Source organism: Hemitrygon akajei, chromosome 30, assembly GCF_048418815.1.
Source record: "Hemitrygon akajei chromosome 30, sHemAka1.3, whole genome shotgun sequence".
Lineage (NCBI taxonomy): Eukaryota > Metazoa > Chordata > Chondrichthyes > Myliobatiformes > Dasyatidae > Hemitrygon > Hemitrygon akajei.
Genome location: NC_133153.1, coordinates 24,545,336 through 24,558,171, shown reverse-complemented (window position 1 = coordinate 24,558,171; position 12,836 = coordinate 24,545,336). Strand labels below are relative to the sequence as shown.

The 12,836-nt window shown below is 43.1% G+C and overlaps 1 long non-coding RNA gene across 1 annotated transcript; it reads right to left on the bottom strand.

Moving 5' to 3' along the window:
* Positions 1-1,990: 1,990 nt before the first annotated feature.
* On the bottom strand, positions 1,991-12,217 carry LOC140718731 (uncharacterized). Its single transcript, XR_012096768.1, has 3 exons — positions 12,144-12,217; positions 2,575-2,673; positions 1,991-2,122 (listed from the first exon to the last, which is right to left on the bottom strand). It is a non-coding gene; the product is annotated as an uncharacterized lncRNA (long non-coding RNA).
* Positions 12,218-12,836: the final 619 nt, after the last annotated feature.

Sequence of the window (12,836 nt, the reverse complement as noted above, 5' to 3'; positions counted from 1 at the left end):
TGGAGTATTGTGTGCAGTTTTGGTCACATACCTACAGAAAAGATGTAAACAAGATTGAACGAGTGCAGAGAAAATTTACATTGATGTTGCTAAAACTTGAGGACCTGAGTTATAAGAAATGTTGAATAGGTTAGGACTTTGTTCCCTGGAGCATAGAAGAATGAGGGGAGATTTGATAGAGGTATACAAAATTACGAGGAGTATAGACAAGGTAAATTTAAGCAGGCTTTTTCCAATGTCAGATTGGTTGAGACTAAAACTAGTCGTCATGGACGAAGGGTGAAAGGTGAGATGATAAAGAGAACACGAGGAGGAAGTTCTTCATTCTGGAGGTGGTGAGAGTGTGCGACGAGCTGCCAGCAGAAGTGGTGGATGCAGGTTCAATTTCAACACTGAAGAGAAATTTGGATAGGCACATGGATGGGAGGGGTATGCAGGGCTGTGGTCCAGGTGCAGGACAATGGGACTGGGCAGATTAGTAGTTTGGTAGGAACTACGTGGGCTGAGGAGTCTGTTTCTGTGCTGCAGGCTTGCACAGAGAACTTTCCACAAGTGGAGGTCCGAAGTATCAGCTTATACGAAGGGTGATTGATAAGGTCGTGGCCTAAGGTAGAAGGAGTCAAGTTTAGAAAACCTAGCACATTTATTTTTCAACATAATCCCCTCCTACATTTACACACTTAGTCCGGTAGTCGTGGAGCATACGGATCTTGGACTTCCAGAGAGTGTCCACAGCAGGGGTGATTGATAAGTTCATGGCCTAGGGTAGAAGCGGATGAATTATACAGCTCTCATTACATGCACATGCAGGTCAACTCTTTGAGTGATTATGCAGAAAGTTTGAAGTTAATAACTCATCGGGGTGATTGATAAGTCTGTGGCCTAAGGTAGAAGGAGATGAGTTATTAACTTTGAACTTTCTGCATAATCACTCGAAGAGTTGAACTGCATGTGCACGTAACGAGAGCTGTATAACTCATCTCCTTCTACCTTAGGCCATGAACTTATCAATCACCCATCTGTGGACACTTTCTGGAGGTCCAAGATCCGTATGCTCCACGACCGCTGGACTAAGTGTGTAAATGTAGGAGGGGACTATGTTGAAATATAAATGTGCTAGGTTGTCTAAAATTGACTCCTTCTACCTTAGGCCACGAACTTATCAATCACCCCTCGTATAATAGCACAACAATCAGTGTCAAATTCCACTACAAATTGGGAGAGAATTCTCTGATCTCTCAAAAGAAATGTGTAAAAGAGTTTGAATAATTACTCCCACGAGAGACAGGTGAAAACGTTAAGGAGTAATTAAATCACATTTCTGTCACACGAAAGGAAACAGTCAGACCTAAATTCAGTTGAATGATACTAAAGTGCTAACCCTGAATAAGTACGCTTCTACCAAATAAAGTTGAAATAAACTGGAGAGCATTCACAGGCCCAGAAGGCTTCATGTGTCAGGTGTGCTTCAGAGGGCAGAATTCCTCCCCAGAATTATGAGGTTCTGTGTTCCGGTGAAGCACTAGGATTTCAGTTGCATTCTATGTGGTGCTGAGATGATAGAGCAGTCCTCCCAAGTGGCCAATCTAAAAATGTATTCACCAATCAACAGCTTGAAGAGTATTTGTTCAGAATGACACAAGAGATTTCTGGGTGCAAACTGGCTGCCGCGTTTTCCGTGTTACAGCACTGACTATAAAAACTGCTCCTTTGATTGTAAAATGCTCAGGGACATCCCAAATAGGATGTGAAAATTGTCAGAGAACTGCATGCCTTTATTTCATTACACATAGGAGATTCTGCAGATGCTAGAAATCTTAAGCAACACGCATAAATGGCTGCTGAGTTCCTCCGGTCACAAAGAAGAGAAAATCTGCAGATGCTGGAAATCAAGGCAGCACACAAAAAGGGCCAAAACGTTGACTGTGTTTTTTTTCCCATGGATGCTGCCTGGCCAGCTGAGTCCCTTCAGCATTTTGTGTGTGTTGCTGAGTTTCTCCATGTTGTTTGCACTGTCCTCTGTTTCATTGGTAGGGTTATATATAAACATCCTGTGACTGTTTGTAGCAAGTATTGATTGTGAGCCCTTCAGAGATATTCATCCACAGGTTAGAGGGAATTTCTAGAAGGTTATGGAATAAAAGAATGGCGAACAGTCAGGTTTAATCAGGGAATGAAGGATCAACTATCTGCATCATATACATTTACAGTGGATTCTGGTTAATTGGGACACATCGAGACCAGTATATTTTGGCCCAATTAAGCAGCTGCTCCAACTAGTTGAAGTTTCATGGAAATAGTTAAAAGGTATAAAAAAGACAAACTGCTGTTTAACTGAGTAACAATTTATATATTTAAATGAAATACAGAACAAATAAAACCTTTCCAATACCTCTTCAGTACACTAAAACTGTGCATTAGTTCCTAAGTCATGAACAGAGAAATTCATCTGCTGTGTTCTTGTGATTGACTGTAAATAAACAAAATCAGTGCAGACACCTTGTGTAGAAAATGGACTGCCTTCATGCAATGTTTCAGACAATTATATCATTTTCAACATAACATTGTCAATACCTTCAAATTCTTCGTAATTCCTAACTTGTTGAAGTAGTGAAATGGTTTCATTTTTTACTCCCGACCGTTTCTGGCATCTCCGAGCCTGAGAGACTGGAGCTAAGCGACCAAAACAGATCCAGATTATCTTGCTGCTTATTTCTCACCAACTATCAGTAACAAACATCACTGCTTTTTTGACCCAAACATATGCAACTGACACTGTTTAGAAACTGATTGCTCTAAGCACAATCTAGTGTCTACTGAGCACGCAAGTGTACACAGCTGATGCTAGTTAGAGGCTGTTCGGCAATAGTCTGCTGCCCCCTAACTAAATGAAGGGAATCCAGGCTATTTTCTTGTTTTATTTTTTGTTCTTTAAGAGATGTCCCAAATAAATAGCTGCTCCAATTAACTGATGTCCCAAACTCCACTGCATTAGGAATTTGCTCTGGTATGTTGGCATGACATGCAATAAAGTCACCAATATTCAACAATTATAAGAATAAAGAATTATATAAAGATATCTCAGAGGTTAAAGTATGGACATGGAATAAAACACGCAGAAATACATAAATACCAATGCAAACAGCATTATAAAAAGTAATTTAAAGTGTTCACAGTGCAGTGACTGAGGTAATAGAGGGTGGAGGGTTACCTAGAATGGTTGATCAGATTAACTGCTTGGGGAAGGCACTTTTAAGATGGCATGAAATTTTGATAATAGAGCAAACATCCCTAGCGCTGATCCTTTTCAGGACCAAACAGAACTCCAATAGTCAGCATCAAAGGAGTAACAATGAAGTTTTATGGTAAGTATTTGTCAATGAGAATGGTGGGCTGCAGGTACCCATTATTTATCTAAGACCTGATACGCTGAAGGGGAATTGAAGACCACTGTGAAAGTGCACAAGAAGGAAGAGAACCCATTGCAGAGTTAGAGTGAACCAGGCAAGCACAATTGTTGGAAGCAGTCATTGTGGGAAAGCCTCAGTTGATACGTCACCATTCTTTTTACTGGAATCACTCTGGACGCTGATAGCTGGTATTTCCTCGCGTCAGAAACACTGCACACCGTTGTTGCAACACATGGTTATCTGAGTTACTGCCGCCTTCCAATCAACTTGAATTTGTCTGGCCATTCTCCTCTGATCTCTCTCATTAACAAGGCATTTTCACCCACAGAACTGCACCTCACTGGATATTTTTTGTTCCTTACACCGTTCTCTGTAAACTCTCAAAACTGTTGTGCATGAAAATCCGAGGAGATCAGCAGTTTCTGAGATACTAAAACGATCACCAACAATTATTCCACAGTCAAAGTCACTTAAATCACAGTCTTCCCCATTCTGATGTTTGGTCTGAACAACAACTGTGAACCTCTTGACCATGTCTGAATGCCTTTATGCATTGAGTTGCTGCCACATGATTGGCTGATTAGATAGTCGCATTAATAAGCAGATGTATAGGTGTACCTAATAAAGTGGCCACTGAGTGTAAAATGGGAAACGAGACTGCAGGTGCACGAATCCAGAACAAAAAAACAGAATGCTTAAAGAATTCGCTGAGTCAAGGAGCATCTGTGGAGGCAGAAGATGTGCGTAGATGATTTGGGTCAAGATCTCGTATGAGGACTACGCAAAACAGGGAAGACTGCCTGTGTATTAGCAGTATGAGAGAGATGGGAGTCGATGTTGAGGTGGAGGCTGGCATGTGATAATTGGAGACAGATGGGGAGGGATGATGGGCAGATGGAACCAGATAGAGGGGGGACATGGGGATAGTGAACATAGAGAGAAATACTAGGTGAACTGGTGAGTGTGTGTGGGAGAACTCCTTCAATTTGACTCCGTCTACCCGTCACCCATCTCCATTCCAGCCATCACCTACCATCCTCTACCCCATCTCCCCATCCACCCCCATATCCTGGCAATCCTTCTGCTTTCCTGTCAGCTTTGATGCAAGATTTCAACCAAAATCATCGATTTAACCCTCTATAGATTCATTGAGTTATACAGAAGATAGAACAGTACAGGAACAGGCCCTTCAGCCAACAAGGTCAGCACCTAGCATATTGCCAAATCAAACTAATTCTCTTTTAGACCGTTAGACCATAAGATATAGGAGCAGAATTAGGCCATTTGGCCCATCAAGTCTGTCCACCATTTCATCACGGTTGATCCTATTTTCCTCCCAGTCACCTGCCTTCTCCCCATATCTCTTCATGTCCTGACCAGTCAAGGATCTATCAACCTTGCCTTAAATATGCATATGGACTTGGCCTCCACTGCTGCCTGTGGAAATGGGTTTGACAGATTCACCACTCTCCGTTCTAAAAGGATGCCCCTCTATTCGAGTCTGCGTCCTCTGGTCTTAGACTCTCCCATCAAAGGAAATATCCTCTCTGCATCCACTCTGTCAAGGCCTTTCACCATTCAATAGGTTTCAATGAGGTCACCCCTTATTCATCTGAATTCCAGTAAATACACGCCCAAAGCCATCAAACATTCTACATACCATTCAAACCTAGAATCATTTTCATGAACCTCCTTTGAACCCTCTCCAGTTTCAGCACATCCTTTCTAGGATAAGGGACCCAAAACTGTTCATAATATTCCAAGTGAGGCCTCACCTCTGCTTTATAAAGTTACAAAATTACATCCTCGCTTTTATATTCTAGTCTTCTTGAAACAAGTGCTAATATCGCATTTGCCTTCCTCACCACTGACACAACCTGCAAAGTAACCTCTAGGGAATCCTGCACAAGGACTCCCAAATCTCTTTGCACCTCAGTTTTTGTATGTTTTCTCCATTAAGCAAACAGTCAACCCTTTCATTTCTTCTACCAAAGCGCATGACCTTACACTTCCCGACACTATATTCTATCTGCCACTTCTTTGCCCATTCTCCCAATCTGACTAAGTCCTTCTGTAGCCTCTCTACTTCCTCAAAGCTACCTGCTCTTCCACCTATCTTTATATTGTCTGCAAACTTTGCAACAAAGCCATCAATTCCATCATCCATATCACTAACATATAATGCATAAAGAATCAGTCCCAACACAGAACCCTGTGGAACATCACTTGTCACCAGCAGCCAACCAGAAAAGACTTCCTTTATTCCCACCCTTTGCCTCTTGCCAATCAGCCACTGCTTTATCCATGCTAGAATCTTCCATGTAATACCATGGGTTCGTACCTTGTTAAGCAGCCTCATGTGTGGCACCTTCTGAAAGTCTTTTAGAAAATCCAAATACACAGCATCCACTGATTCTCATTTGTCTTTCCTGCTCATTATTTCTTCAAAGAGTTCCAACTGATTTGTCAGGCAAGATTGTCCTTTGAGGAAACCATGCTGACTATTTTATCATGTGCTTCCAAGAACCCCGAAACCACATCCTTAACAATCAACTCTAGCGTCTTCTCAACCACTGAGGTCAGTCTAACTGGCCTATAATTTCCTTTCTTCTGCCTCTCTCCCTTCTTGAAGAGTGGAGTGTCATTTGGAATTTTCCAGTCTTCTGGAAATGTTCTAGAATCTAGTGATTCTTGAAGATCATTACTAATGCCTCCACAATCTCTTCAGTCACCTCTTTCACATTCTTGGGGTGTACACAATCCGGTCCAGCTGACTTATCTACCTTCGGACCTCACAGTTTCCCAAGGACCTTCTCCCTAGTGAATGTAACTTCACACACTTCATGACCTCTGACACCTGGAACTTCCACCATACTGCTAGTGTCTTCCACAGTGAAGACTGATGCAAAATACTTACACGGTTTGACTACCATTTCCTTCTACTCCACTATCACCCCTCCAGCATTGTTTTCCAGCAGTCCGATATCCACTCTTATCTCTCTATTAAACTTCTATGTATCTGAAGAAACTTTTGGTATCTTCTTTAATATTATTGGCTAGCTTCCTTTCGTATTCCATCTTTAACTTCTTAATGATTTTTTTTAGTTGCCTTCTGCTGCTATTTCAAAGCTTCATGATCCTCTAACTTCCCACTAATTTTTGCTCTATTATATGCCCTCTCTTTGGCTTTTATGTTGGCTTTGACTTCATCATGCCTTTAGAATACTTCTTCCTCTTTGGGATATATACATCCGGTGCCATCCAAATTGCTTCCAGAAATTCCAGCATTGCTGCTCTGCCATCATCCCTGCCAGTGTTCTTTTGCAAACAGTTCTGGCTGACTCCTCTCTCATGCCTCTGTAATTCCCTTTACTCCACTGTAATACTGATACAACTGACTTTAGCTTCTTCTTCTCAAATTTTAGGGTGAATTTGATCATATTAGGATCATTTCCCCCTAAGGGTTCTTTTACCTTAAGCTCTCTAATCAATTCTGGTTCATTGCACCACATCCAATCCGGAATAGCTGATCGCCTAGTGGGCTCAACCATGAGCTGCTCTAAAAAGCCATCTCATAGGCATTCTCGAAATTTCCCCTCTTGGTATCCAGCACCGACCTGATTTTCCCAATCTACCTGCATATTGCATTTTGAACGCAGATGATCTATACTCCTCTATTCTCCGCATATTCATGTGTCTAGCTCGTTTCTTCCAGGGTTCTGTTTTTGACACTAATTTATAAACCCTATACCTGGATTCCTTTTATAAATGTCCTCACCTCAATATACATATAAGCAACAACTATAAGCAACTCTGCTCTTTATACACAAGAGCATTTATTACACTGATGGCATCCCAGATACAGGGGTTTATCTTCTAAGTTCTCCAGTCAAAGCTGCGGTTTCCAAAGCTGATTCATAGACCAGTATTATTTTTGCTGTTCCAGTTTGTTAATGCTAATATTCTTCTATTTTAATTCCCCTTTGTTCAAATGGAGCCAATCTTTCACCACTTTGACATTAATACTAATACTTAGAAAGTGTCTAATCCTGGCGTCTTTAATAATTTTGGCTTCCAACTTCAGGATCATTTTAACATTGACTTATGTGTGGCTCAGCATAACGCTGGCTGATGAAAAGGAGCTTGTCCTCACTTGTAGGTGGCATCTTGCTTAGCTGGCATTGATGCCACTGGTGTCGACATGTCTGGTGGAAGATTGCTGACAACGCAGGCTTTGACACCGCTGCTGTAAGTGAGAAGACGCGGAATAGGATTGGCTTTTTGGAGTGTGCCTGCCACTCCAGAGTACTGTCGTGGCCAGAAGCACGTCATTCATCTACATAGTGGCTCCATGGACTGGACAGTGATTATGTTGGGCTGCCAAGTAGTTAGAAATCAAGAACTGTAGTTAGCCTGACTCCTACAGGAAGGGAAATGCCAGCTGAGGAACATCCCTCAGGAAATGGGACAGGTTCACAACCAGCTCTTGTAACACGCTTCAAACCCAAAAGACCATTTGATATAGGAGGAGAATTAAATAATTTGAGCCAGTGAGTCTGTACCACCATTCAAAGTGGCTGATTGTTTTCCTAACCCCATTCTCCCCATAACCCTTAGCTCCTTACCAATCAAAGGCCTAAGTTTCTGTTTACAGTACAGTTAATGACTTGGCCTCCCTAGATCTCTGTGGCAATGAATTCCCCCATAGATTCACTGCTCTCTGGCTGAAAGTAAATCCTCATCATCTCAGTTCTAAAGGGATGTCCTTTCATTCTGAGGCAGTGTCCTCAGATCCTGGATTTTGTCAACACAAAGTGCACTGCAGATGCTGTGGTCAAAGCAACATGTACAACACGCTGGAGGAACTCAGCAGGTTGGGCAGCATCCGTGGAAACGAGCAGTCAACGTTTCAGGCCAAGACCCTTCGTCAGGATTTTGTTAAATGGAAACATCATCTTCTATGCTATCATCCACCTGTTCAAACTCCAATTCTGACTACCATGCCTGCTCCTGCAAAGACGTTGGGCATCAGCTTGCCTTTTACCTGAGTGCCTTTCGAGTGGGTGGTGGTGCCACATACAGTGAGGGTAAGAATAGAATGATTTGGCAGGAGAATGCATGGTTGAGGAACTGGTGCAGAGGGCAGGCATTCAGAATTATGGATCATTGAGAACTCCTCTGGAAATGTATTACCTTTACAAAAGGGATGGGTTACACCTTAATCAGAGGGGTCCAATATCCTTGCTGGCAGGTTGGCTGGAGTTGTTTTGGTGGGTTTAAACTTATTTGGCAGGGCGAAGGGAACTGGAGTAATAGTGCTGAAGATGAGGTAGTTGGTTTACAAATAGAGCTAATCTGTAGTAAGTCTCCTAGTAAGGACAGACTGATGATAGGGCAATATTACAGACAACTGGATGAGTTGCAAAGTAAAAGGTGGACAAAATCGAAAAGCGTGAATACAGGACTGAAGGTGTTATATTTGAATATGTGCAGTATATAGAATAAGGTGGATGAACTTGTAGAACAGTTACAAGTCTAACACCAGAGGACACAGCCTCAGAATATTGGGGTGTCCTTTGAGAATGGAGATGAGGAGGTATCTCTTTAGCCAGAGAGCAGAGAAGCTGTGAAATCTGTTTCCACAGGCAGCTGTGGGGGTCAGGTCTTTATGTTCATTTAAGGCAGGGGCAGATAGATTCTTGATTGGTCAGGGCATGAAGGGATAGGGAGAGAAGGCAGGAGATTGGAGCTGAGAGGGAAAATTGGATCAACCTTGATGAAATGGCAGAGCAGAATCGATGGGCCAAATGGCCTAATCCAGCTCCTGCAGTATGTCTTATGGTCTTATGGCCTTCTTTAAAACCTTAACTTCTTTTGTACAGTGATGCTCCTCTGGCACGGCCAAGAGAAGGAAATAGGTTCGAGACTGGACCATTAATCCCTTGAGCAATTCAATTGGATCATTTGGAGTAATTCCCACCTGCCTGCATTGTTTCTGTGCTTAACAAAAATATAAACATTGAATTTTTTTGATTGAGGATTCATGATATTTACTAATACTTTTTTGAAGATGTTGCCTGGCATCACTTCACAGCTATCTTCAATTTTAAGGACACAACTCTTTGTTCTAGACTTCCCCACCATAGAATATGATTCCTGTCCATCTATCCTCACGTCATTGACTTTCTCGTTCAGCCTACCTGATATGGTGTTCGGGGATGGCCCAGCTGCAGAGGGAGAGATACAGTGGCAGATTGAACAGGTCACTGAGTTTTAATAAGAACTGTACAGAATGAAAGGATGGTATGGTCGCGTAGCGGTTAGCACAACGCTTTATAGTGCCACTGACCTGGGTTCAATTCCCACCGCTGCCTGTAAGGAGCTTGTATGTTCTCCCCGTGACTACATGGGTCTCCTCCCACAGTCCAAAGATGTATCAGTTGATCAGTTAATTGGTCATTGTAAATTGCTCCATGACGAGGCAAGTATTAAATTGTGGGATTGCTGGGTGACATGGCTCAAAGGGCCAGAAGATCCTATTCTGTGCTGTACCTCAATAAAGATAATAAATAAATTAATTAAATGAGAAAATATAATAAAACACTAGGCTAACAGGGCCACTAACTAAAACTCAAACTAAAATCTAACACCATCACTGCGGCTTGGAAGCCGTTAACGTGATACTAAACTAGCATCACTCCTTTGCGGTGTCAATCAGAATTTGAATCTTCTTTCCCGGAACGTTGACTAAGGCAGGCAGGGAGCTTTGCTAATGTTATGATTCGGTCTAAAATGAGAGGAAGGGAGTTAAATACAACTAGAAAGAAATCCTGATTGACTGGAACGTACAGAGTCTCAAGCATGATTGCAGATCCCTGTCGGCTGCCCGCCTGCGAGGGCACCCAGACTCCACGGCACAGCCCGTGATTCTGATGTTTCCAAGTCTAAGCCTGCACCCACAGTCACATAAAATGCAGCAAACACATAGGAACAGAGTTTAATGCATCATGCTATTTGTTTATGGCTGATTTATTCCATTCTACTGCCTTCTCCCAGTAACCTCCGATGTCCTTACTAATCAGGAACCTATCAACCTCTGCTGCAAATATACCCAATGACTTGGCCTCCACAGCCATCTGAGGTAATGAATTTCCAGAATCACCCCCCCCCCTCCACTGGATAAATAAATTCCTCTTTATGTCTGTTCTAAAGGGACGTCCTTCTATTCAGAGACTGTGTCCTCTGGCTCGAGACTCCCCCACTATAAGAAATATCCACTCCCCATCCACTTTATGTAGGCCTTTTGTATCGGATAGATTTGAAGGAGATCCACTTTCATTCTTCCAAACCTGTGAGTACAGGCCCAGAGCCATCAAACATGCCTTTTACATTAACCCTTTCATTTCCAGGATCATTCTCACTAACCTCCTCTGGAACCTCTCCCCTGCCCAGGGCAATGAGTTTCACAGGCTCACCATCCTCTGCCTAAAGAAATTCCTCCTCATTTCTGTTCTATTCTGAGGCTGTGCTCTCTGTTCCTGGACTCTCCCACTGTTGGAAACATACACTGCACGTCTGCTCTATCGAGGCCTTTCAATGTTTAGTAGCTTTCAACCACATCTCCCCTTATTCTTCTCAGCTCCAGAGTGCAGGCCCAGAGCTATCAAGTGCTCCTCATACATTAACCCTTTCTTTCCCGGGATAGTTTTCGTGACGCTCCTCTGAACCCGTTCCCTCGTGTGCCCATCACGTTCCACTAGCCATTTGCACTAGTTAATTTACAAAGCGCATTGATTTACCAAATATGGGTAAGCTATCCACATGGAATGTGAAAGGAAACTGGAGCAGCCTCATACAGACAAGATCCAAGGTCAGGGTCACACCAGGAGCCGTGAGGCTGTTGTACTACTGCTGAACCTCTGCATCACTCATAAACACATCAATTAACTCATCTCTTAATCTCTTCTGTGGAAGGGAATGCAAGCCCATGCAAACAATTAACATAACTGATTATTAGTGGGCCCCTGGGTCATGCTGGCGCTGGATGGTGAATCTCATCTTTAATGCTTAAAGGGTGCTCAGAAAACAGCAGTAAAATGAAGAAAACAAGTAAAATAGCAAGCAGCTAGCAGATTTTTTTTATCCACTCAATTACATGTTGGGCTGCTGTAGGAATGTTCTCTTATCCTTAATATTCTTACAAATGTTTTCACTGTGTGAAACTATGTAATTGCGGTCACAGAGTGATCTCTTCCTCCTACAAGTCTCTGCAGACAAATTCACATTTTTGCTTAAACTCAGCTGGCCTCAGACATGATGTCATTTCAGATAATGAATTTCACATAACAGGCATGCTGACTGACTGGATTCCTGGCCCCTTTTTTTTACCCTACAGATGCACTGCATGAATTTTAAGATGAAATTCCTTTGCAGGAAAGAAAACAAAGATGACCGTGAAAGTGGGGACTTTAAAAATAAAAAGGAACTGTAAACATTCGGCCGGTCAGGCGGCAGATCTGGAGAGAGGGAACTATAGACTCACGGTCAGTGGCCTCTTTATGAGGTACCTCCTGTACCTAATTAAGTGACCACTGGGTGTATCTTCATGGTCTTCTGGGGGCGGCCCCTCCATTTGTGCTGACCTGTGGCCTGGGAGTTTTCCTCTCTTGTTTATCCACAAAAGCCCACTCTGTTCGTGGAATAATTCCTAGCTACAAAAAAGTCAACACTCACAACACTAAGGGTGTTACTCCTATGACCGACTCCTCAGACTCCTGCATTAGCTCCATGCATTCATGTGGGCATCCATCTCGTCCTGTCAAACTGGCTGAGTTACCCAGACTACCCCTTATTATCTGTCCAATCACTAAGAAGAGAAAATCTGCAGATGCTTGGAAATCCGGGCAGCCCACACAAAATGCTGGAGGAACTCAGCAGGCCAGGCAGCATCTGTGGGAAAGAGTAAACGGTCCGAATTTTGGGCGGGACCCTTCAGCAGGACTGGTGAAAAAAGATGAGGAGTCAGAGTTAGAAGGGAGGGGAAGGGGTGGGGTAGAAACACAAAGTGATAGCTGAAAGTGGGGGGGGGGGAAGGGGTGAAGTAAAGAAAGAGATACAGGGTTGGAGAAGGGGTATCTGATAGGAGAGGTCAGAAGGCCATGGAAGGAAGAAAAGGGGGAAAGAGCATGAGAGGGAGGTGATGGGCAGGTAAGGAGTGATGCGCCATCAATAACTCTCTGAGACGTGAGGCGAGATATAAGCTTTTACTGACTGGAAGAAAGAACAAGCAGCAATTGACCATCATGCTACATCCTGGAGACTGAGGGCAGGGCTCAGGCCCCAATCGCCTTTAAACCGGGGTCTGTGGGAGGAGCCACAGGAGCAGTCAGCGGGGGGGGGGGCGTGTCCAGACAGGTATATGTAGTT